At 42.2% G+C, this 25,397-nt stretch overlaps 1 protein-coding gene and 1 non-coding gene across 5 annotated transcripts in view; one reads left to right on the top strand and one right to left on the bottom strand.

Annotated features, from left to right (window-relative positions):
• The window catches only part of TASP1 (taspase 1), a 314,709-nt gene that overhangs the window by 66,997 nt on the left and 222,315 nt on the right, over window positions 1-25,397 (bottom strand). The gene's annotated exons all lie outside the window — the stretch shown is intronic.
• Window positions 13,636-13,711, top strand: TRNAN-GUU (transfer RNA asparagine (anticodon GUU)). The gene has a single exon. It is a non-coding gene; the product is annotated as a tRNA-Asn (tRNA).

Raw genomic sequence — 25,397 nt, 5'->3', positions numbered from 1 at the left:
AGAGGAGAGAAAACGGACCAGCAGCTGCTCACCTAGCAAAGCTGTGAACCTAAGCTTCCACAGGGTGGTGGGGAAGGATGGTTGGACCTAAGCTTCCACAGGGTGGTACAGGAAGGATGGTTGGACCTAAGCTTCCACAGGGTGGTAGGGAAGGATGGTTGGACCTAAGCTTCCACAGGGTGGTAGGGGAAGGATGGTTGGACCTAAGCTTCCACAGGGTGGTAGGGAAGGATGGTTGGACCTAAGCTTCCACAGGGTGGTACAGGAAGGATGGTTGGACCTAAGCTTCCACAGGGTGGTGGGGAAGGATGGTTGGACCTAAGCTTCCACAGGGTGGTACAGGAAGGATGGTTGGCGTGAGGAGACACGTATAGGAAACCACCCAGTTTTGTCATAAAACCGAAAAAGGATCAGAAATTGGAGACTTCAAGTTCTTCTGAAGGCAGGGGTACAGGATGGGGCTGAAACGCAGATGGTTGGGTGAGAGCACCCAAAAGGATTCTGAGTTCCTTATAACTTATCCCTGTTCAACCTCCTCCCTTTCCAATGACCCAACACTTGAGCCAGGTTACATCCCGTCAGTTCCCGCACAGGATTGTGCACACGCCCGTCTCTGCCCCTTCGCTTCTACTGACAGACTCTCATCATGGGTACCACACTGCACCAGGCTCCTGTCACTCCACTGTCCGAGCTCATTAATTCAATCAATATGTACTATGTGTCAGAACTGTTCTAGATAGTGAGCAAAATGAAGTCCCTGCTCACATCTATTTGAGCACGTTGGGGAACAAGTAATAAACTCACAAGTCAATAAAGAAACCCACCCAGAAGTAGTAAATTAAGAAAACAAGTCCTGATATGATAGAGGGTGTGACTGGGGCAAGGACCACTTCACATCAGGGGGCGGGAGTGGCACCATTTGGTAAGGAGCTCATCTGATGAAGATCTGGAGAAGGGCATGAACCAAGCAAATACACAGACTCTGAGGTGGGAAGGAGTTAGGGTGCTCAGTAAATGCAAAGGAGTCTAGAGTGGTGAGAGCCCAATGAGAGAGGAGGAAGGGAGGGCAGGAGCTCAGAGAGGTAGGGCCAGATCATGGGAGTTATACAAGGCCTTGTGGGTTCAGCAAGGAGTTTGACTTGTACTCCAAGTGTGATGAAAAGACGAGCAGGGCTTTAACCAGGCCATTGACTGTTTTTATTTGCACTGGCTTTGTTGGCTGCCATGGCAGCCCAGTTGAGAAATGGCAGAGACTTGAGTGAGCCTAGCAGCAGTGGAGACCATTCACAGAGGTTAAGGCTAGGATTTATTCTATAAGTAGAACTGACAGGGTTGTTTACATAACTTATATGAGGGGCATGGGAAACAGGGATATCAAAGTTTATTCTAATAATAAGTATGTATTCAAGCTATGATCACATTATTAAACCACTCAAAAACAATCAATGGCTCCGAACTGCCCACAGAATGATGTCCAACTATCTGACCCTGACCTAGCCCTCGTCTCCCTTCCCAACCTTGTCTCCTTATCTGTTTATACACACATCATATGCTTCAGCTAAACTGGACTTCCTGTATCCCATTTCCCCAAGATATTCCCTAGGACCATGGTTATGACCTGTCCTTCCTGGCTTCCTTTCTTCTCATGAACAGAATCTGTTCTTCAGCTCCAATGCCTTTATACAGATCCAAGGTCTATGGGATAAAGCTATCTGATACCTTTAAAACTCTCTCAGTGATTAACAAAGTGCTTTCATGTATTCACCACCTTCCCCATCCCCAACCTCTTCAACATAAACATACCCACTCACACACTCCTGCCATGTGTGATCTGTGGCACAAGGATGGTAAGATAGTACGTGAGGACTCTGAAGGGTATAGGGTCCCAGGTCACCATGGAAGCTTATTGCCAGGGCTCCTGATCCTTTGTATGAATTCATGGAGTAATTTAATCAAACAATGATTAGGCATATCTAAAGATTCCAAATTTTTCAAGGGAAGTATTCAGATTTCATACTATCACTGTCATGTTAAAGAAAAAAATACTGACTCCGACAGAAGACTTTTTTTTTGAGTCTCAGGGTAGCAATTGTGTTCTTAAGCAAGACATACTAACAAAGCCCCATGATTCAGCTTCTTCAGTTATAATCATGGTTAGCAAAAGACATCTTTCTGGATTGTGGTGATGACTGATTTTGTATATTTGAACTTTAAACCTCTATGGTGCTACTTAAATATGTGGTGATAGTAGTACTAATGGCAGAAAGACACTTTATAGCATTTGCAGGTTCTCAAAGATTATCATGTTAAACAAAATCTATTAACGTAGCTACCTGAATACCCTTCTACAATAGCTGGAACCAGTGCTCAACTGACATTCAGCAATTGAGTGGTGGTGGCAGAGTATCAATTTCCCAGGTTAAAATGTTAAACAGTCTCTGCATAAAAGGAAACACTATTTCTTATTCTTCCCAGTAAGAAAAGAAAAATTAACATGGAATGACATGTTGGGCACCATGCTAGATGCTTTCTATGCCCACACAGAAAACTGGTGCCAGATATTAATAAACTAAGACTATCTAAAGCCTTTATAGATATATATGCAAGGAGTTGTATAAAATAAGAAAATTAAAGGAATAAAGAAATAATAAAAATTAAGTTTCATTCACTCTAATAAAGTGTCTCAAATAGATTCTTTAAATACCCAAGTCTATAACTGCTCACTGGAATGAAATTATAGTTATAGATGGTAAGAGACATTCACTGGGATCAAAGGTGTATAATCTGGACATTCATTCAGATTGTAAACTCAGACTGAAAACAAGTAAGACAACTACTTACTGTATCTGTGCCATAATTCCTAAAGATGAAGAATTTGAAGAAAGTGAAAGGAGTATCACAATTAAGTATTAAAATAAATAAGTCGACGGGAATACTAATCCATATCTTTTGATGGCTAGGCCAGAATTCCCATTAGAATGATTTTAAGTAAAAAGGATAACTGCTGGCTCATAAAATCCAAGAGGAAAAAATCCAAACTTCTGGAAGGGTAGGGATGTGATGGTTTCAGTAACAGCAGAAACCGCTTCCTCCGCTACTCATGGCAACGCCCATCAGTAGCTCCAGAACGGCATACCTGACAACTCAAACCAGCAGAGACTTCCTCTATTTGTCATTCCCAGGGGCCACCAATAAGAATCAGGAAGATGGGAAAACATGACTGGCCTGGCTTTGGTCAGGAGGTAAGCCTACAACAATCAACTGTGACCAAGAGGCAAGGGAGTGAGTTCACAGCCAGACAATTCACAGATATCCACAAAACACAAATGGATAAAACACTGAGTGTTGGAACCAGGAATCAGGGCCCCAGATTTGGTGCAGTATACTTGAACTTAGACAATCCACTTTACTACTCTGAACTTTGCTTTTTTTCCTCATCTGAGAAATTAAGAGACTGGACTAATAATCTTTGATGTCTCTACCAGTCCTAACAGGCACAGCCATAGGAGTACTGTCAGTTTTAGAGAATCACGTCGACCCATAAGCAGCAATCAGTCATTACCTGATGCCAGCAAGCACCTTTTGCAAAACCTGGTAGAACACTTCCATTTCAACATGCGAGAACTTATCAAGAGAGCAATTCTGTAGTCAGAAGGCAGCTGCTAATGTTCCACCTTCCCGGTGCGTTTAACGAAGAGACTGTCTTTTAAACACATTTCTGTGGATTTCTTTCTTCTTCTTAATGTCTATATGCCAAATCACTGGAATGCCATTTTCTCTTAGAAAAATTACACATACGTTGGGGAAAATATAAATGTACTGATACACAGAGAGCAATGACTGGTCACCAGGTAAGCAAGAGAATGAAGGACTGAAGAATAATAATGTTCCCTAATGGCAACATATACCTCTAATTCCAAAAGAACAACAATAATTACAAATATCCTTTAAACATAGAAACAGGGGACAAATATTGATCGACTTATGACCTATGCAACTTACGACCATTCAACTTTACGACCACAATCACTAGCCACAACTGCTACGCATCTGGCAGCACAAGCGTTGCCCAGCTGGGCATATGACAGTGCGGACAAGCTTCTGGCAGCACTACCATCTCCGTGTGCACCATTTCAACTGTTATCCCAGATTCGGTACAGCAATTTGTGTTTTGTGTCTTGGATATTTTTCATCAAACCCCTCCCAAGATGTCTACCAAGAGGAAATTGTCTTTGCAAATATTAAACCAGTTGTACTGGTAATAAAATGTTTTACTTAAACCTGACGAATGTAAAAATAAGAAACAAAATGGTGTAGAGATGATACAAATGGCATAAAATGAACAAAGAAAATTATGATATATAATAATGAAAAAATTATGATAAAATATGACAAAGATTTTTATAGCATCATTTCACAGTACTGTACATATAGCCTACTCAACTTACAACCAAATTGTGTTACCACCAATCTGTCAGAACCGATAGTGGTCGTAAGTCGAGCACTAGCTATAATAGTTTGTACTTCCTGGACAACCAAGAACCTTTACTCTGAAGACGCACTTAAGTTAGTTTATATATCTTTTGCAGACACAAAGTATAAGCACAGTGACATGGAGACCACATAACACAACAAGAGGCGCCAATCACAAACTTTAGAATCATGAGCTCATTAATAAAGTGATACTACACTCCGCCTTTGAAGGAAGATCTATAGAGTGCCACCATCATCCTATCAGATATACATTGATGCATTCTACCATCTTCTGCTCCCACAAAAATCCCAATGGAATAATTATTACTGCATTCATTTGACAGATGAGAAACCAAAGGAAGGAAAGCAAGAAGCTGAGGCCCTAGAGCAGCGGTTCTCAACCTGTGGGTCGCGACCCCGGCGTAAAGCCATCTGAAAATACATATTTACTATACAATACATTTTTAAATAAAATATGTATTTCCGATGGCTTTAGGCGCCCCCTGTGTTTTGGTCGTTTGACCCCCGCCGGGGTCGCGACCTACAGGTTGAGAACCGCTGCCGCCCTAGAGGGAAATGAAGTAACAGGAAGAAGTGGGAGTGAAACCCACAGCACAGACTCAGACCCTCTCTCTACACAGCACACCGAGATGCGCACCTTTTCCGACAGCCCCCCTTACCACAACTCAAGGTGTCATCACCATGTGCATTTCTCTGGTTTTAATAAACAGCGTTTTAAAGACTCTCATTTAATTCTTTATAGAGGAGAGTGGCCAAATTTGAAAGATAGGAAGTTACTTTGTTTTAGAACACAAAATTCCATTTCATTCCATAGAAGTATAACCAGAATCTTAACATATGAGAGACATTCAATCTTTGGAAAAATTTACTGACTCTGCCACAGAGATTAGGAGTAGAAACCAAACTGAGGACACCATTAAAGCCTCTGCTTTTTGGTTTAACCAATTATAGAACTATATTCACCTGACACTGTTCTAGGAATGACAAGTGATTTTTAAAAAAGGTTTGACACAGTGTCTCTATCTTTAATGAACAATTCAGCTAAAGAGGGAAATTAACACACTTCAAAAATCTTGAAGCAGGCCCTGGCTGGTTGGCTCAGCGGTAGACCGTCGGCCTGGTGTGTGGGGGACCCCGGTTTGATTCCCGGCCAGGGCACACAGGAGAAGCGTCCATTTGCTTCTCCACCCCCCCCCCTCCTTCCTCTCTGTCTCTCTCTTCCCCTCCCACAGCCGAGGCTCCATTGGAGCAAAGATGGCCCGGGCGCTGGGGATGGCTCCTTGGCCTCTGCCCCAGGCGCTAGAGTGGCTCTGGTCGCGGCAGAGCAACCCCCTGGAAGGGCAGAGCATCGCCCCCTGGTGGGCAGAGCGTCGCCCCTGGTGAGCGTGCCGGGTGGATCCCGGTCGGGCGCATGCGGGAGTCTGTCTGACTGTCTCTCCCCGTTTCCAGCTTCAGAAAAATACAAAAAAAAAAAAAAATCCTGAAGCAATTCAAAGAGAATCAGGGGGTATCTCCTGCTGAACGTCCAGCCCCTCATTCTATCTGCAAGGGGGGGGGGGATCCAGCATTCCACAAATTCACCCAGAAGTGACAATGACAGAAGGAGAAATGTGATTTCCTGACAGAGGAAGCAAGTGACACTGGGCTACAGAGATCTAAAGACTCCCTGGAGAGGAAGAAATGGGCCCGGTGTTCCTGCCCCGGGCCTGGCACTCACCAAGTCAGCTCTAACAAGTAAGAGGAGGATCCTCTGCCTCGGTCTCCTGAGTCCTCCCCACCAACTTCCTGGGGAGGCAGAAACACCTTTCCCCTCCAGGGAAAAGGTTACACCTGCCAGGCCTTCCATTTCCGGAAGTGTCACAAGAGAAGGGGGCAACATGGGGATAGCAGCAGAAAAAAGGGGTCCCTACCAGGCAAACTGTCCTCAGTGGGGGCAGGGGGAGGTGGTGTAGATGCATACTTGCTCATTAATACCAGACTAGAAGCCATCAATTTGCAGACAGTATTCATTCAACAAATATTTCATATTTTGTAAACATTCACTTTAAAAGAAGCAACTCTGTCAACGGAGGGGACCTGGGTATGCAATGATTAAGGCAAAAATCTGTGTCCCTAAGTGCTGTGGTCTAAACGTCTGTGTCCTCTCCAAACGCATATGTTGAAAATCTAGTGGCCAGTGTGATGGTATGAGGAGGCAGGCCTTTGGGAGGTGATTAGGTCATGAATGAGATTAGTGTCCGTATAAAAGAGGCTCAGGAAGGTCGCTTGTCCTTTGTGCCACATGAGGTTACAATAAGAAGTCTGCAACTTAGAAGTGGGCCCCAACCCAACCAGGCCGGCACCCTGACCTTGAAATTCCAGCCTCCAGACAAGCCACCCAGTCTGTGGCATTTTGTAAGGCAACTCGAATGATCTACGACATCATGCCATCTCTGACAACGAACGAAAAGGATCAGCGCGAAAGGAGCTCGGGCAGCACAGGGAGATACAGGGCATGGCAGCTGTGGGGGCAGACGGGCCTTTACCAGCATGGCCAGAAACAGCTTCTCAGATGCAGGTGACACTTGAGGACAACAACCCAAGCAAGTAAGAGAACAGCAATACAGGTATTTGGGGCCTTAGAGCAAAAAAGACGCCAGCATAGTAAAGAAACATTCCCATGTATAACGATGCCTCACAAACAGGAATGGTACACCCCTCACTTCCAATCACGAGAAGAAGGGGCTGGTATTCAGCTGATGGCTAATAGCCCCTGTCCCTACTGGTTAGTAACTCTCTTGACTATCCCCTGACATAAGATACAACCATCATTTTACTTCTAAAACATGTGCTATTAAAACCACACATGCAGGTTTTAAAATACTCAAAAACAACACACATAACACAAAGGTATCTGTCTTACTTCAGTTCCATTCCACAGAGGTAAGTACCATCAAGAGTCCCTTGTCTGTCCCTTCTGAAATTATCCATACCTGAACACACATCCTTTTTCAATGTTTCACTCAGTGGGACCATTTCATATAAATGATTCGGTATCTGGCCTTTTAAATTCAATAATATGACTTGGAGAGCCTTCCATTTCAGCACATACAATATACCTCATTCTTTTTAACAATGAATATACTCTTGAACATAGAGTATACACCTTCACACCTTTAACTACTTCCCTAGTGGTGGACATTTAGATTTTTAGTTTTGTTTGTTTGTCTGTTTTTGCTATTACAAATAATGCTAGAGGGAAATCTGGATACATACAACTTTTATCCACCTATGAATATAGCTACAGGATATATTTCTAAATGTAGAGTTAATGAATCAATCAGCATACACAAATAAATTATTTGCTACAGATTACCAAACTGCCTTCTAAAAAGATTTACACCCACGAGAAAGTGTTTGACAATGCCATTTTCCTAAAACCTTACCAAAACTGGGTATTAGCAAACTCATTGATTATTACTAATTTGATATGTAAAAATTGGTATCACACTGTTGATTTATATTTTTAAAATTATAAATAGCCCTAGCCGGTTGGCTCAATGGTAGAGCATCAGCCTGGCGTGCAGGAGTCCCGGGTTCGATTCCCAGCCAGGGCATACTGCACCCCTCCCCCTCTCCTTCCTCTCTGTCTCTCTCTTCCCCTTCCACAGCCAAGGCTCCATTGGAGCAAAGTTGGCCCTGGCGCTGAGGATGGCTCTGTGGCCTCTGCCTCAGGCGCTAGAATGGCTCTGGATGCAACAGAGCGATGCCCCAGATGGGCAGAGCATTGCCCCCTGGTGGGCATGCCAGGTGGATCCCGGTCGGGCACATGCAGGAGTCTGTCTGACTGCCTCCCCGTTTCCAGCTTCGGAAAAATGCAAAAAAAAAAAAAAAAAATATATATATATATATATATATATATGTAAATAAATTTAAATATCTATATGCTGACAGTCATTTTTATTCTTTTATTTGTGAGTTGCCTTCATAGTTGTGGCATAGAAAACTGGTTACCTACCCATTATCCAGTCTCCCTTCCTTCCTTACAAACAAACCTCTGTTTTGTTTGGGGCAGAAATGTGCCCAGCTTCCCAAATGCTATTGTAGCTGGCAGGCCAAGTGGCAGGGTTTCTAGTAGAGCTTGTTAAAGGGCAGATTTGACTAACATGCATCTTATTAAACGCCCGCCTCTGCACAGTGCCTGAGACCATGAAGAATGAAGCCACCAACAGAAATTGCCAAAAAGACTCTAGCTTCCTGAGGTACTGAGCGCCGCTGTGCCAGCTTTGGACTGCTTTCAGACTCTCACCTATAAAAAGTAGGAAGCCCACATTCTGTTAAGCCTCTGGGCTGGGTTTAGGTCATATCAATCAAACATAATCCTAAAATGAAAATTCCCTTGATCATTTCCTCTCCTGAGTTCTTGTTTATTTTTTCTTACTATTTGCTAAACTCTTCACATACTATGTCAAGAAGTCCTGGGTCATATATTTGGTAAATATTTTTCCCACTGTCATACATCTTTTAATTCTGTCTATAACTTTTTTTTTTGTAACAGATAAACTTTTCATGCTTATATGGTCAAATTCATCATTCTTTTTCCTTTACAGTTTGTGTTGGAAGTTTTACTGAAAAGACCTCTGTAATCCAAAATTATAAAATGAGATGCTCATGTTTTCTGTTAGCACTTTGATCATTTATATCAGTTTTTATATTTAAACTTTGGTCTATCAGGAAGTAATTCTGGTGCAAGGACGACAGTGGAGATGCTGTTTTATTATTTCTTTCCTAAGTGGTCAGCAAGTTGCCTAACATAAATTTGTTGGAAAAGTCACCGCCTTAGCCACTGATTTGAACTGCATTTTTATTACATATTACATTCTCATATGTACCTGTATTTATACCTAAATTACCCCTTTCCTTTGATGAAACTATTCTCACAGATAACAAACAGCTTTATTATAGCTCGACAATACATTCTATCTGAGCCTGCTTCCTCTTGTTATTCATTATTTTCATGACATTCTTTGTTACTTTCATGTGACTTTTTCACATGATCTTAAAAACAGGCTTGCTTAGTACTCTTGCCTCCCACTCTTTCTGGAATTTTCATATGAACATAACTTCATAAAACTGTGATTTTGCTTGAGTCAGGCTGCCCTGATATATTTTACCCAGGAAAACCTAAAGATGGAGTCAATTATATTCTTGACACTTCCAAATGCTGAAACATGGATTTTTAGACAGGGAAATGTGACGTGGTATCCTTAAAATAAAATTTGCAGACACACTTCTATTTGGTTAAACGAAACAAATAACTATCTCTATAGAATGTCGTCTGAGATGTAGACTTAGTATGAAAAACAACCGATTTTTCTTTTCTTCCTGGTCAGTTCTCACTCTTCTGATCCATTTTATCTGATTCACTACATGCTACAGACACTATCGATAACATTTTTAAGCAAGGAAAATCATTTTCAGGAACCTTAAGCCTACTCCCACAGAACAGGACAAAAACAAAGCAAAAAGGGGTTGGATAGCAAGTTGTCTGTGGGTGAGGTGAAAACACTCTGGATTGGCAAACTTTTAGGTCAACTATGCAATCATAAGTACATGAAAGTGTCTGAAATATGAAACAAACTTTTCTGGGTGAATAAAGTTATTGCTCATTGACTACTAAAGTTGTGCTAAATATCTTATGGCGTCAAGGCACCAATGCTCTTAAGCAATGCCATTTGCTTCAGGAAAACTATGCTGGGATTTTTCAGCTAAACTTGGTAAACAAAGTCGATACTCTCAAATATGCAGACAAGCACCTGGAAGTGCACTGTACTGTCATCACCAGTCGCTGCACAGAGACCCTCTAAGGACACCAGACCTTAAGGAACCATACACTCATCCGTCGCTTCCTGTTTTGAGCTGCTCACTGCTGCTAAGTGAGCTTCTCCTCTCCCAGTCGTTCCCTCGCATATGCGCTATGCCCTGTGAACAAAGTCTTCTCACTTTTACTCTGTAGGGGCAGACCCTGCTCGCTGACTGCACAGAAACACGTGGGACTAAGGCTTCTTGCTACGCTTTACATTTAGACTCAGAGTCAGCTTAATGTGGCAACTACTTTGCTTTCAAGTAAATAAATAAATTTATCTTATTGTGACAAAATGGCTTCCATAGTTTCTGTCTGCAAAGCCTGATAAAATGGTGTGCTATTGTGATATAAGAAGAAATATAGATTTTGGTCTTAATCCACAGTTGCTAGCATGCAGCTCCTAAAACCCTCAAATTTTCCTAAAAGAGCTCTAGAAGAAGCATCTCTTTTGGGGGAGTTTGGGGGCATTGTTTACTTTTGTTTTTACTGATTTCCCTTTTTAAATGTTTTCTATTCAATTGATTGGGGTGACATTGGTTAATAAAAATATAGGTTTCACGTGTACAATTCTATAATACATCTTTGAATATTGTGTTGTGTGTTCACCACTCACAATTTGACCTTTACTCTTTGTAACCCTCCCAGGGGTCCCCAAAATTTTTACACAGGGGGCCAGTTCACTGTCCCTCAGACTGTCGGAGGGCCGCCACATACAGTGCTCCTCTCACTGACCACCAGTGAAAGAGGTGTCCCTTCTGGAAATGCGGCGGAGGCGGATAAATGGCCTCAGGGGGCCGCATGCGGCCCGTAGTTTGGGGACGCCTGCTCCACACCCTTTGCTGCCAGTAACCAACATACTATTGTCTGTGTCTATGAGTTTTTGTTAGTTATTTGTTGCTTTCAACTTTATATCCCACATGACTGAAATTATACAGTTCTTGACTTTTTCTATCCAACATCTGTCATAACAGTTTTGTACTCCCAGTTCCTGCAATAACTCCAGAGCAATAAAAGTTCCTTTTAACTCACACCTGAGATTATGTAAATGAGGTGACTTCCAGAAAGCCCCAGCTAACAGGAAGAGGAGGGCCATTTAACAGAAAAATAAATCAGACAATTAGAGCATAGGAACTTTCAGCAACCCCTGCCACCTTAGACCTCAGGGCAGGGGGAGGGATTAGAGGTTGAATTAATCATCACTGGCAATGATTTAATCAATCGTGCCTATGTCACAAAGCCTCAATGAAACCCAAGAGGACAGGGCTCGAAAGCGCTGGAGGGTGCACGCATGGGGGGGGGGGGGGCGCCGGGAGTGTGGCAGCCCAGAGAAGGGGGGAGCTCCGAGCCCTTGCCCACATCCCTTGCCATTGATCTTTTCTGTCTGGCTGTTCCTGACTTCTATTCTTTAATAATAAATCAATACTCTAGTAAGTAAACTGTTTTCCCGAGTTCCAAGAGTTACTCTAGCAAATTATTGAACTCAAAAAGAAAGACATGCCTGACCAGGCGGTGGGGCAGTGGATAAGAGCGGCAAACTAGGCTGAGTAAGGACCCAGGTTCGAGACCCCAAGGTCACCAGCTTGAGCGTGGGCTCATCTGGTTTGAGCAAAGCTCACCAGCTTGGACCCAAAGTTGCTGGCTCGAGCAAGGAGTTACTTGGTCTGCTGTAGCCCCCCAGTCAAGACACATATGAGAAAGCAATCAATGAACAACTAAGGTGTCACAACGAAAAACTGATGATTGATGCTTCTCATCTCTCTCCGTTCCCATCTGTCTGTCCCTGTCTATCCCTCTCTCTGTCTCTGTTAAAAAACAATCAATCAAACAAAAAAAGAAAGTCATGAGAACCTCCAATTAATAGGTCAGAACAGGTGACAACCTGGCATTGTGGTTTTGTGGCTTCATGGTTTTGTGACTGGCATCAGTAGTGGAGTCAGTCTTGTGAGACTGAGCCCTTACCCTGTGGGACCTGATTGTATCTCCAGGTAACAGTGTTAGAATTGAGTTAAATTGTAGCACACCCAACGGGTACCTGGAGAATCAGAGAATTGATTGGTGCGGGGAATCCCCCCCACCACAGTGGGTGACCAGGAGCATTAGAAGTGAAATACTAAAGTAGAGGAGACACACAGGAGTGTACTTTTCCTTAGCAAATGGCGATTGCTTCAGTATTTTTTACATTTGTTATTTTATTGAGAGGGTATATAGATTATTATGTATGCAGATTATCAATACTATTTAACAGTGCTTGAAATTATAGCTCTGGTTCTATCATCACTGCACTGTTTACAAGGTGAACTTTAAATGAAGCTGTTTTATATCCATATTTAGTGAGTTAACATATTCTCCTGCACCCTTAACAGGGAGACACCCATTAATGCAGAAGGGCTAGACTACAATTAGACAGTGTTATCAGTACCATAATATATGGTACAGTGTATCTCACATCAATGTACTTTCCTATTTCCCTTTTTGTATTTAATTTTAATGAAGTCATTGAACTTATTGAATATCTGTTTTGTACTTAGCGTTCTCTCAAGCACTGTGGTATGGAAAGCTTAAAAAGAAGTTTCTGAAAAACTTATAATCCTGTTGGCCAAACACAATTTACTTACAGAAAAGGTATATAACAGCATCTAATAACATTTAATTTACATATACACAAATACTATAAATATGTGCATGTGTCCACTAGAATGTATGGACAACTGCAATGTCTTGCTCACCACCTACCACCTAGAAAAGTGTCTGACACACAACAGGTGATCAACAGTATTTGATAGATGTATGAATAAACAGCCCAATAGTGGGCCTGTGTTAAGTGTTTTTAGGACTTAGTAAAGACAAACTCACTTTATTAGGAAAAGGCTTCATGGTGGAGCAAAGGAAGAACCTATCCTTGGACAGTGGGATGAACTTGGATCCTTATCATGGAGGAAGCAGAGAATGAACAGCCATAGATCTTGACTATTGGGCAATATGAACCTTGAGAAGATCATAAAGGTGCAGAGAGCTGAGAACATGATAGGGACTTAACATCTGCTGATGAGCTAGACCTGGACAATAGCAAAGGCCGTTTGGCCGTTCATGTGTAAAAGCATGCTGTTCGGGCGTAGCCGACCCTGGGGAAAGAGATGACATAGAGGGCAGTTTCATCATATCAAGAAGAGAAGAGTTAATGAGAAGACCAAGGAGAGAAACAACAGGAGCAGAGTCTGGAGATCCAAGGAACAGCAGCACAGAGAATGTCTAAGACTGTGCAATGTGAGAAATGGCCTAAGAAACAGATCAAACTGGCCCTGGCCGGTTGGCTCAGTGGTAGAGCGTCAGCCTGTTGTGCAGGAATCCAGGGTTCAATTCCTGGCCAGGGCACACAGGAGAAGTGCTCATATGCTTCTCCACCCCTCCCCCTCTCCTTCCTCTCTGTCTCTCTCTTCCCCTCCCACAGCCGAGGCTCCATTGGAGCAAAGTTGGCCCGGGCGCTGAGGATGGCTCTGTGGCCTCTGCCTCAGGCGCTAGAATGGCTCTGGTTGCAACAGAGCGACGCCCCAGATGGGCAGAGCATTGCCCCCTGGTGGTCATGCCGGGTGGATCCCGGTCGGGTGCATGTGGGAGTCTGTCTGCCTCCTCGTTTCCAACTTCAGAAAAATACAAAAATAAATAAATAAATAAAAATCAAATTAAAAAAAAAAAGAAAAAGATTCTCCAGTGTACATGGATCATTCTCAAGAATTGACCATATGTTGGGCCACAAAAACAACATCAGCAAATTCAGAAAAATCGAAGTTGTACCAAGCATATTTTCTGATCATAAAGCCTTGAAACTAGAATTCAACTGCAAAAAAGAGGAAAAAAATCCCACAAAAATGTGGAAACTAAACAACATACTTTTAAAAAACGAATGGGTCAAAGAAGAAATAAGTGCAGAGATCAAAAGATATATACAGACTAATGAAAATGACAATACGACATATCAGAATCTATGGGATGCAGCAAAAGCAGTGATAAGAGGGAAGTTCATATCACTTCAGGCATATATGAACAAACAAGAGAGAGCCCAAGTGAACCACTTAACTTCCCACCTTAAGGAACTAGAAAAAGAAGAACAAAGACAACCCAAAACCAGCCGAAGAAAGGAGATAATAAAAATCAGAGCAGAAATAAATGAATTAGAGAACAGAAAAACTATAGAAAAAATTAATAGAACAAGGAGCTGGTTCTTTGAAAAGATCAACAAAATTGACAAACCCTTGGCAAGACTTACCAAGGAAAAAAGAGAAAGAACTCATATAAACAAAATCCAAAATGAAAGAGGAGAAATCACCACGGACACCGTAGATATACAAAGAATTATTGTAGAATACTATGAAAAACTTTATGCCACTAAATTCAACAACCTAGAAGAAATGGATAAATTCCTAGAAAAATACAACCTTCCTAGACTGAGTCAAGAAGAAGCAGAAAGCCTAAACAGACCTATCAGTAGAGAAGAAATAGAAAAAACCATTAAAAACCTCCCCAAAAATAAAAGTCCAGGCCCTGACGGCTATACCAGCGAATTTTATCAAACATTCAAAGAAGACTTGGTTCCTATTCTACTCAAAGTCTTCCACAAAATTGAAGAAGAAGCAATACTTCCAAACACATTTTATGAGGCCAACATAACCCTCATACCAAAACCAGGCAAGGATGGCACAAAAAAAGAAAACTACAGACCAATATCTCTAATGAATACAGATGCTAAAATACTAAACAAAATACTAGCAAATCGAATACAACAACATATTTAAAAAATGATACATCATGATTAAGTGGGATTCATCCCAGAATCTCAAGGATGGTTCAACATACGTAAAACGGTTAACGTAATACACCATATCAACAAAACAAAGAACAAAAACCACATGATCTTATCAATAGATGCAGAAAAGGCTTTCGATAAAATACAACAAAATTTTATGTTTAAGACTCTCAACAAAATGGGTATAGAAGGAAAATATCTCAACATGATAAAGGCCATATATGATAAACCATCAGCTAACATCATATTAAATGGCACTAAACTGAAGGCTTTCCCCCTTAAATCAGGGACAAGACAGGGTTGTCCACTCTCTCCACTCTTATTTAATGTGGTACTAGAGGTTCTAGCCAGAGCAATCAGACAAGACAAAGAAATAAAAAGCATTTATATCGGAAAAGAAGAAGTAAAGGTATCACTTTTTGCAGATGATATGATCCTATACATCGAAAACCCCAAAGAATACACAAAAAGACTACTAGAAACAATAAGCCAATACAGTAAGGTCGCAGGATACAAAATTAACATACAGAAGTCAATAGCCTTTCTATATGCCAACAATGAAACAACTGAGAACGAACTCAAAAGAATAATCCCCTTCACGATTGCAACAAAAAAAATAAAATACTTAGGAATAAACATAACAAAGAATGTAAAGGACTTATATAATGAAAACTATAAACCATTGTTAAGTGAAATCAAAACAGATATAATGAGATGGAAGAATATACCTTGTTCTTGGCTAGGAAGAATAAATATAATCAAGATGGCTATATTACCCAAAGCAATATACAAATTTAATGCAATTCCCATCAAACTTCCAATGACGTTTTTTAAAGAAATAGAGCAAAAAATCATCAGATTTATATGGAACTATAAAAAACCCCGAATAGCCAAAGCAATCCTAAAAAAAAAGAATGAAGCTGGGGGCATTACAATACCTGACTTCAAACTATATTATAGGGCCACGACAATCAAAACAGCATGGTATTGGCAGAAAAACAGACACTCAGACCAATGGAACAGAATAGAAAGTCCAGAAATAAAACCACATATATATAGTCAAATAATTTTTGATAAAGGGGCCAACAACACACAATGGAGAAAAGAAAGCCTCTTCAATAAATGGTGCTGGGAAAACTGGAAAGCCACATGCAAAAGAATGAAACTGGACTACAGTCTCTCCCCCTGTACAAAAATTAACTCAAAATGGATCAAAGATCTAAACATAAGACCTGAAACAATTAAGTACATAGAAGAAGACATAGGTACTCAACTCATGGACCTGGGTTTTAAAGAGCATTTTATGAATTTGACTCCACAGGCAAGAGAAGTGAAGGCAAAAATTAATGAATGGGACTACATCAGACTAAGAAGTTTTTGCTCAGCAAGAGAAACTGATAACAAAATAAACAGAAAGCCAACTAAATGGGAAATGATATTTTCAAACAACAGCTCAGATAAAGGCCTAATATCCAAAATGTACAAAGAACTCATAAAACTCAACAACAAACAAACAAACAATCCAATAAAAAATGGGAAGAGGATATGAATAGACACTTCTCCCAGGAAGAAATACAAATGGCCAACAGATATATGAAAAGATGCTCATCTTCTTTAGCTATTAGAGAAATGCAAATCAAAACGGCAATGAGATACCACCTCACACCTGTTGGATTAGCTGTCATTAGCAAGACGTAATAGCAAATGTTGGAGAGGCTGTGGAGAAAAAGGAACCCTCATACACTGTTGGTGGGAATGTAAAGTAGTACAACCATTATGGAAGAAAGTATGGTGGTTCCTCAAAAAACTGAAAATAGAACTACCTTATGACCCAGCAATCCCTCTACTGGGTATATATCCCAAAAACTCAGAAACATTGATACGTAAAGACACATGCAGCCCCATGTTTATTGCAGCATTGTTCACAGTGGCCAGGACATGGAAACAACCAAAAAGCCCATCAATAGATGACTGGATAAAGAAGATGTGGCACATATACACTATGGAATACTACTCAGCCATAAGAAATGATGACATCGGAACATTTACAGCCAAATGGTGGGATCTTGATAACATGATACGAAGTGAAATAAGTAAATCAGAAAAAACCAGGAACTGTATTATTCCATACGTAGGTGGGACATAATAGTGAAACTAAGAGACATTGATAAGAGTGTGGTGGTTACGGGGGGGGGGGGGGGGGGGGGAATGGGAGAGGGAAAGGGGGTGGGGAGGGGCACAAAGAAAACAAGATAGAAGGTGACAGAGGACAATCTGACTTTGGGTGGTGGGTATGCAACATAATTGAATGACAAGATAACCTGGACTTGTTATCTTTGAATATATGTATCCTGATTTATTGATGTCACCCCATTAAAAAAATAAAATTATTATTAAAAAAAAAAAAAAAAAAAGAAGAAAAAGAAACAGATCAAACTGACTGAACCAGAACTGTCAGAGCAGAATGGCAAGGACCCAGGGGCCCAGAAGTGGTCCGCCTGCTGCAACAGGAACAGCGGAGGAAGAAACAGACTGCGGGTATCTTGTGGCAGAGGAGAAGGATGATATGACAGCTATAAAAAATGGCATTTGGTGATCCAGAGAGAAAATGGTATAATTTCTTTTCTTTTTTAATTTTTTTTATTTATTCATTTTAGAAAGGAGAGAGAGAGGGAAAGAAAGAGAGAGAAGGGAGGGAGGAGCAGGAAGCATCAACTCCCATATGTGCCTTGACCAGGCAAGCCCAGGGTTTCGAACCGGCGACCTCAGCATTTCCAGGTTGACGCTTTATCCACTACGCCACGACAGGTCAGGCCAAAAATGGTGTAATTTCTAAGATCATCTGCTTAACAAGCTGATGACAGTGGTCATAATAACTAGGGACTTAACTTGTTAACAAAGCTTCAACAATATTTTTAATTGTTTCAGAAAGTCAAGCAAGTGTCACTAGACCCAGAGCTCCCACAGTGAGCTCCTGACTTTCTTCTGGAAGTGTCACACCTAAATTGGCTTAAGGAAAATAAGGAAGGCTATATACTGAAAGGGGAGAGGGGACAGAAAAAGGGGTCCCGTCATGTATAACAGTGTGTGGATGTCACTGCTGCTTTTCCTCTATTTATTCTATAACTATTTGAGTATCTGTTACTTCCATACTTGATGCTATTCTGGGGTTCCATCAGGAACAGACATACTTGGTCCTGGCTCTCAGAGAGGCTACATTCTGATGGGGAGATCACTCAACAAACAAATGCACACACATTACTTACACTTGTGACAGTTCCCTGAAGAAACACAAGAGGGACTGAGATGGGAGGAGCCGGGACAGGCAAACCCACTGGTGACAGGCCTTTCTGAGAAGGTAGCATTTTTATTTTGATTAAAAGATAAGGAGAAAGGAACCAGCTGAAGACTGAAAACAGCAACACTCCATACAGAGGAAACAGGGCATGCTGACGTCCTGACGTGCATAGAACCTGGGACTTTAGAGAAACACGAGGAAGACCAAGGAAGCCGGCATAATGAGCAAGGGAGGACAGCAACAGGAGTCAGAGACCAGGGGGTAATGACTGCATTCTGCCCTTTCTATAGTGGAGGACAAGCAAAGGGACAGAGGCGTAATTAGAACAGGCTCCTATGTGGACAATCAATGGAGTTGGGAGTAGTTCTCAAGAGAAGAAGGCAGACTGCTGAGGAGGCTTCTGGGTAGTCCAGGTGACAGTGCCTCAGTGAGTGTGAAGCGATACCTTCATGTGCCTTGTGGCCTCCCTTCTCCTGGGCTCAACGAGGTGGCCTAGCGTGGCTGAACAAACCATAGCTCTCCCATTGTGCTATGTACACAGTGCGGCAGATGCTGCTCAGAATAGAAGTAGGACCAGAAGAAGTTCTACTGGGGACTGAAGACAGGTGCTCTCTCTACCGAAAAGAGAATTTGGGTCACTGCTCACCATGTACCACACCAGAGTGTATACACAGGGCCACTGAAACCAACCTGTCACACCTTATTTATATGTCCCAGTGTTATCATGTAAGCTCAGCTGCAGTGCCTCCGGGACAGTGATTAGAGAATCCCGGGCACAGAAAGGTCTACTGTCTACTGTTTCTGTGAAAGTCTTTCCATAGTTCAAGGCTCCAATTTCTTCCCCTGTGTTGGTCCATAGTGGCCTTCTTCATCTCTAAAATCCCCACCCTGTCCTAATTCAGTAGAGCTCTAATCGTTAACCTTGGGGGACTGAGCAGGATCTATTTTTCAACTTGTCATTCTTTACTAAATAAAGCCCTGAACTGTTTTTTCACCTTCGTGGTGGAATTTTAGCTGCTCTGTTTGATTTAATTATGGATTTTTACAGTGTACATGCCTAGAAGCCTTGGGCTGTGGGTAACCATTCACTATGTCAATAAATAAAACCAAAAAAATGAACTACAGAGGTAAACCATAAATACCTTAAAGACTGAATGATAGGCAAAAATGAGACATGACGTCTTAAAAATTTGCCAGCATTTTTGGAGAGAGATCTTGTCATAATAGAACAATGAGAAAGAAAGCAACAGTAACCAAAAAATTTTAACTTAATTCCTTCATTTGCATTTGTAAAAGTATCTATTATGGAATTAATGTGAAATCAATGGCATTAAATGACCAAATTGATTTGTCAATTAACTTCAGTTTATAAAAGGATGAGCAGGAGAACACCAAACTCAAGCAGCTCTAAGGAGAAAATAATACCTGGGATAAAGCTAAAAGGTCACTGTTAAGAATTCTGGGAATTCTACAGTTCACACATTTATCCAGACACAGAGAACATTCACAGGATTTCATAGAGTTTGTGTGTTAATAAGCTGAGATAAACACTGAAATATCACTCTAAGAATCTAGAAACTTCCATATAAGCAAGCTCTATTTTGGACCTGTATCCCAGAAAAAGATAATTACTAAAGAGCAAAAAGGTCCTCCACCCACAAAATTGTGCATAGACATCAAGTGAAGCACTACTATGAGACCCATAAAGTTCTAAATTTGAAGAGGGAGAGAGGGATGTTTTCATTTGCATGTTTTCAATTATGCATATCCACCAAGAGAGACAACTAAATATAGCCCAGCCAGCGGTGGCGCACAAAACCTTAATCCAGTGTGCAACCAGAGAGGTTAAACGGTAGAGAAACCACTCAGCCTGACATTTCAAAACAGCACACATATTTTAGAGCCATTCCTTTTTTATATAAGTGCAAGATCTATGCGGACAGCTGGGTGAACAGCGTTGCTTTGATGGTGAGCACCATGAAAGAAAGGGCGGAGCGCCAATAACTCAAATTCTTCATTTCATACTTAAGTTTATGCATCAAGCTCTGGGCTGAAGAAGAGAAGAATCACTCACTTTCTGTGCCTATCTGGCCGGGGTCCATCCTAGATTCCTGAGCCCTGTGGCTGTTCCATGTTCATGTCAGTTAATGCCACACCTCAGTGCGGAACAGCAGATTTGCGGACGTGCAGGTCCACATGCCAACATACGTTGGATTCAGACAGCCTGCATTTTTCTTTCCATTTTAATTGTAACAAACAGTTGGCATTTCTACACTCATTAGGAGTATACAAGGTTTGAAATTTATGCTAATGTAAATGAATTATGTGGAAGAAATAAAATATTCATGCCCTGTCTGGAGTAGGGTAGCATCTTCCTCCTCGGGGCTGCCCACACCCTTAACCAGATTGGAGTGTCCTGTCACCAGACCCGTCCGTGCGGCAGTTCATTGACTGGCCCCCAGAGGTCACTCCTTATCACTCCTCAACGTCTTATGCTCCTGGCTCAAGGTTTCTCTGACACCTGACCTGCCACAACACCTAGTGATTTCACGGTGTGAAGGCTGCACCTCCAACTCCCTGACCTCTTCTCTCCCAAGAATCTCGTCCTCCACTCTCTGTGAGCCACTCACTCCCCTTATCATACCTAGTCCTTGTGATTACCAACAACTTCCCCCTCTTCCATAAATCTCGCCTGAAAGCATCCCACTAACTACTACCGCTAACTTTCCAGGGAGCACCGTCTGGTATGCATTCCCAAAAATTCTTCACCTGTCCATCACCCCTTCAAGTCCTCACTTTGGGTTCAAGTCCACAGTCCATCATTATCATTAATTCCCTGAAGAAATTATCCACTATTTTGTCCTGGTCTTGGCTACCTACTCACCTAGCAAAACCCCAAGCATAACTAAATCCTACTCCATACCTGCACCCACACATTGAATTTGGCTGGAGAATGGCATGATCATGGCCAGCCACTCTCTTTAAATCCATGACCACCAACCTCAGGGTCAGCACTTGATGTTACCCAGCAATCACACACTTCCCAAGTACGGACCTTTACTTTCTTCTTTCTCCTTCTTCACCTTAACTCTGCAACTGACCTTGCTTCCCAATGCCCTGAGAAAAACAGAAGCAATCAGAGGGAATCTCCCTAGATCCCACCACATCTTCTTGATTCATGTACATGGTCCATTTTTTTCTCACCCACTCAAAAACCTCATTCATAATCACAATTCGCCCCCCACATTACTCTTCCCCAAGTACACACGGTAGTCATCTGTCTCTCCTGCACCACTCTCCCAGATCACTGCTCCTATTTCTCCTTCATACAAAACAAACATATATTCTTTGTCTGCTATGTAGACAAAAACAAATAAGAAACGAACTTCCCTCTCCAGCTATCACTCATCTCTTCATCCCTTATAAGATAGGAAAGATTATCTTGAAAGATTCCTCTCTACTCACTGTCTCCTATTGCTCTCCTCTCATTCTCTTCCTCTATCCACTCAAACTGACAAATTATCCTAATTACTCCAACCAAACCCTCTTTGCAAGGTTACCCCAGACTTCCACAGGGTGCTAAAGTCAATGATGAGTCAATCTCTTGGTCCACATCTTCCAGGCTACTTGTCAGAAGCATCCGACCTGCTGAGCGCTCTCTGAGCACTCACTTTACTTCACTTCAGAATTCACAAGCTCCTGGAGGAGCACTGGACATCCTTTCCCAGTCTCACTGCTGGTTCCTCTTCATCTCCTTGACCTTGATTTGGAATCTAGGGTCCCTCAATATCTTCATTTATCTATATTCACTCCCCTGATAAACTCTCATGGTCCATCACTTTAAAATATCATCTGCATACTCTTGATTCTCAAATTTAATTTTATCCCAGACCTTCCTCCAAATGAGAGACCTAAATATGCAATTGCCTAATTAACATTTGCACTTGCATATTTAATAAGCACTGCCTGGAACTCATAATCTTTCCCATAAGACCTCTTTTCCCTGGAGGCTTCCCCACATCAGTCAACAGAAACTTTATTCTTTCAGTTGCTCAACCAAAAACCAAGTCATCTTTGATTCTATCTCTCACCCTATGTCAACTGATCAGCAAATCATGATAGTTCTACCTTCAAAAACTATCCAGAGTCCAACCACTTCTTTCCCTCCTACCACCATCACCCGAGTCCAAGCCACTATTATCTTGTCCCTGATATAGCCTGATAGCACCCAGATGGTCTCCCAGGTCTCACTCCCCACTGTCAGCACAGTAGCCAGATTGACCGTGTTAACATGTAAGTCAGGGTCCTGGCCAGTTGGCTCAGTGGTAGAGTGTCGGCCCAGTGTGGGGAAGTCAGGGCACACAGGAGAAGCAACCATCTGCTTCTCCGCTCCTCTCCCTCCCCTTTCTCTCTCTTTCTCTCTCTTCTCCTCCCGCAGTCATGGCTCAATTGATTCTAGCTTATCAGCCCCAAGAGCTGAGGCTGGCTCCACGGAACCTCCACCTCAGGTGCTAAAAATAGCTCAGTTGCAAGCATGCCCCAAATGGGCAGGGATTCGCCTCAGAAGGGGGATGCCAGGTAGATTCCAGTCGAGGCGCATGTGAGTGTCTGTCTTTCAATCTCCCCTCCTCTCACTTGGAAAAGAAGAAGAAGAAAAAGTGTAAGTCAGGTCATGTTATTCCTCCTCTAAAGACCCTCCATGGCCCCCATGTCACCGTGGCTTGTGAGCCCCTGCAGGGCACCCTCACCACCTGTCCTCTGCTCCCTCTGCTCCAGCTCTTCTGGCCTCCCTGCTGCCTCTTAGCCTATCCAGACACACTGCTACCTCCTTCACATGTGCTTTCTGGAATGTTCTTCCTTCCACTGCCACAGGGCTTCTGTCCCTCACATTTGGATTTCTATTCAAATGTCACTTTCTAAGGGTGTCTTTCCCTGACCATAAAACTGCAAGTCCTCTCGGGCACATCTGCCCTATCGCTCCTGCTCCATTTTTCTCTGTAGCTCTATTAACATGACAGACTCTAAGTTTTACTTATTCACTTACTGTTTGTCCAATTTTATAAAATGTAAACGTTTATGACTTTATTTTATTCATTGCTATACCCCTAGTATCTGGCCTAAAGCCTGAAATGCAATATATGGTCAAATACTTACTGAATACATGAATATGTGCTTGTTTTTGAAACCCCCCAAATGGAAGGGCTCTCCTGGATCCTCTAAGCCAGGGATTGGTAAACGTTTTCTGTAAAAGGCCAGGTAGTATTTTCAACTCGGCAGGCCATCAGTCAATGTCACAACCACCCAATTCTACCACTGTAATGTAAAACCAGTCATAGTCAATCTGCAAGCAAGTAAGTGTGGCTGTGTTCTAATAAAACTTTATTTACAAAGTAGGTGAGTAGCAGGATTTGGCCTTTGGAACATAATTTGGCAAACCCTGATCTAGGTTATTCTATTGTACTGAGCCTTAATGTCTTAATCACCAATTCTCCTAGAATTTGTTAAATCGAGTTCATAACTTTTAGAATCAGAAAGGGCCATCCAAATAGACCAAGGATCATCTAATCCAACCCCTATACAGTAGAGGCTCAGCCAGTATCCATTATTTCTTCCTAACTAAAATGAGCCCAGGTTTGTTGGGACAGCAATATACTCAACTAAGAAACTATTTCTCACAGATCTGGCCAATGAGACAAAAAGAGAAGTCATTTGGAGGGGCTTTCTAAAGAGGACTTTAAAGAGGGTTGACATGTGGCACCCACATTACTGTGGCTCTTTACCACCCACCCCCATTAGTTTGAAATGCAAATGTGAGGCCCAGGGAGTGGTGAGGCCATACCCCAAGGGGAGGAGGCAGGGCTACTGAAGACATTATGGAGCAGGGGCACAGGTCTTATTATGAGAGTAAAAAATTAATCTCTGCTTAAGTGGCTCTTAAAGAAAGGTTTTTAAAGAGCAAAAAGCCTTTGGTTAATCCACTATAAGTAGCTTTTAAAGAGAGAAATGAATCATCCTAAAAGCCAGCAAGTGACAGAAGAGGCATGAACCTATCCTGTGACTTCCCTTTCAGTCATCTTTTCTCATGATACTTTCCTCTCAAAGACAATAGCAGACTCGATATGCTATTTCACGCAAAGTGAGGCAGCATGTGAATGAGACGAGCTTTGTTGCTATTCAAACAAGGTCATTTTCCAGGCTGAAATAAGTAGGAATTCTAGGGATTTTTCTCTAGTTTAGACCTGGTTGGGCCCACACCACTGACAGCCTCTAAGTCAATCCTATCACTCACAAACTAAACAGAAAAACATGGTTCCTTCACATAGCTTTGGCAGAAAAGCCCAAGAAAGTATTCTGATCAGCCTTGCTTGGGTATCAATCATACTCATCACTGACCCAACCACTATAGCCAGAATGCTGACTATTCTGATTGTATTACACTATAGTGGTCATGTGCTCCCCCTTGTGACATGGGAGACCCGCCAGTCCCACCCCATGGGGTCTGAATGACTCCTCCCAGATAAAAACTAGAGTTCCGATACCGTAGAAGGCAGACAGGCAAGAGCAGAGCAGCAACATTAAGGCAGGTAAAGAAGGGTACCAGGGCAGAGAGCCCCGGATGCAGAGCAACGGACAACTGTAAGGTGGGGCCTCGCCCCCGGGTGACCTTTCCTCCCCCAGCATATTGCTGGCCATGCCGTTTAGACCCCCAGACCTTTCATATCCCTGGTCCTGTGGTTCAGATCCTCCCCTGACCTTTCTTCCCCTGGCATATCATTAGTCAGGTGGTTTTAGACCCCCTTACAGGAAGTACTAGAGGGCCAGAAATAGCCTCATACAACCCTCCCATGACCACCCCTGTAACCATCAAGCCATAGACATAACACCTAGGCCTCTCAGTGTGTTTCTGTTCCAGGCCCAGGAAAGCAGCAAGGCCAGGTGAGATAACACCATGGCTGACA

Source organism: Saccopteryx leptura, chromosome 5 (assembly GCF_036850995.1).
Source record: "Saccopteryx leptura isolate mSacLep1 chromosome 5, mSacLep1_pri_phased_curated, whole genome shotgun sequence".
NCBI classification, from domain to species: domain Eukaryota; kingdom Metazoa; phylum Chordata; class Mammalia; order Chiroptera; family Emballonuridae; genus Saccopteryx; species Saccopteryx leptura.
Note: the sequence above shows the minus strand (reverse complement) of the source record. Positions and strands in the feature narration are given on the sequence as shown.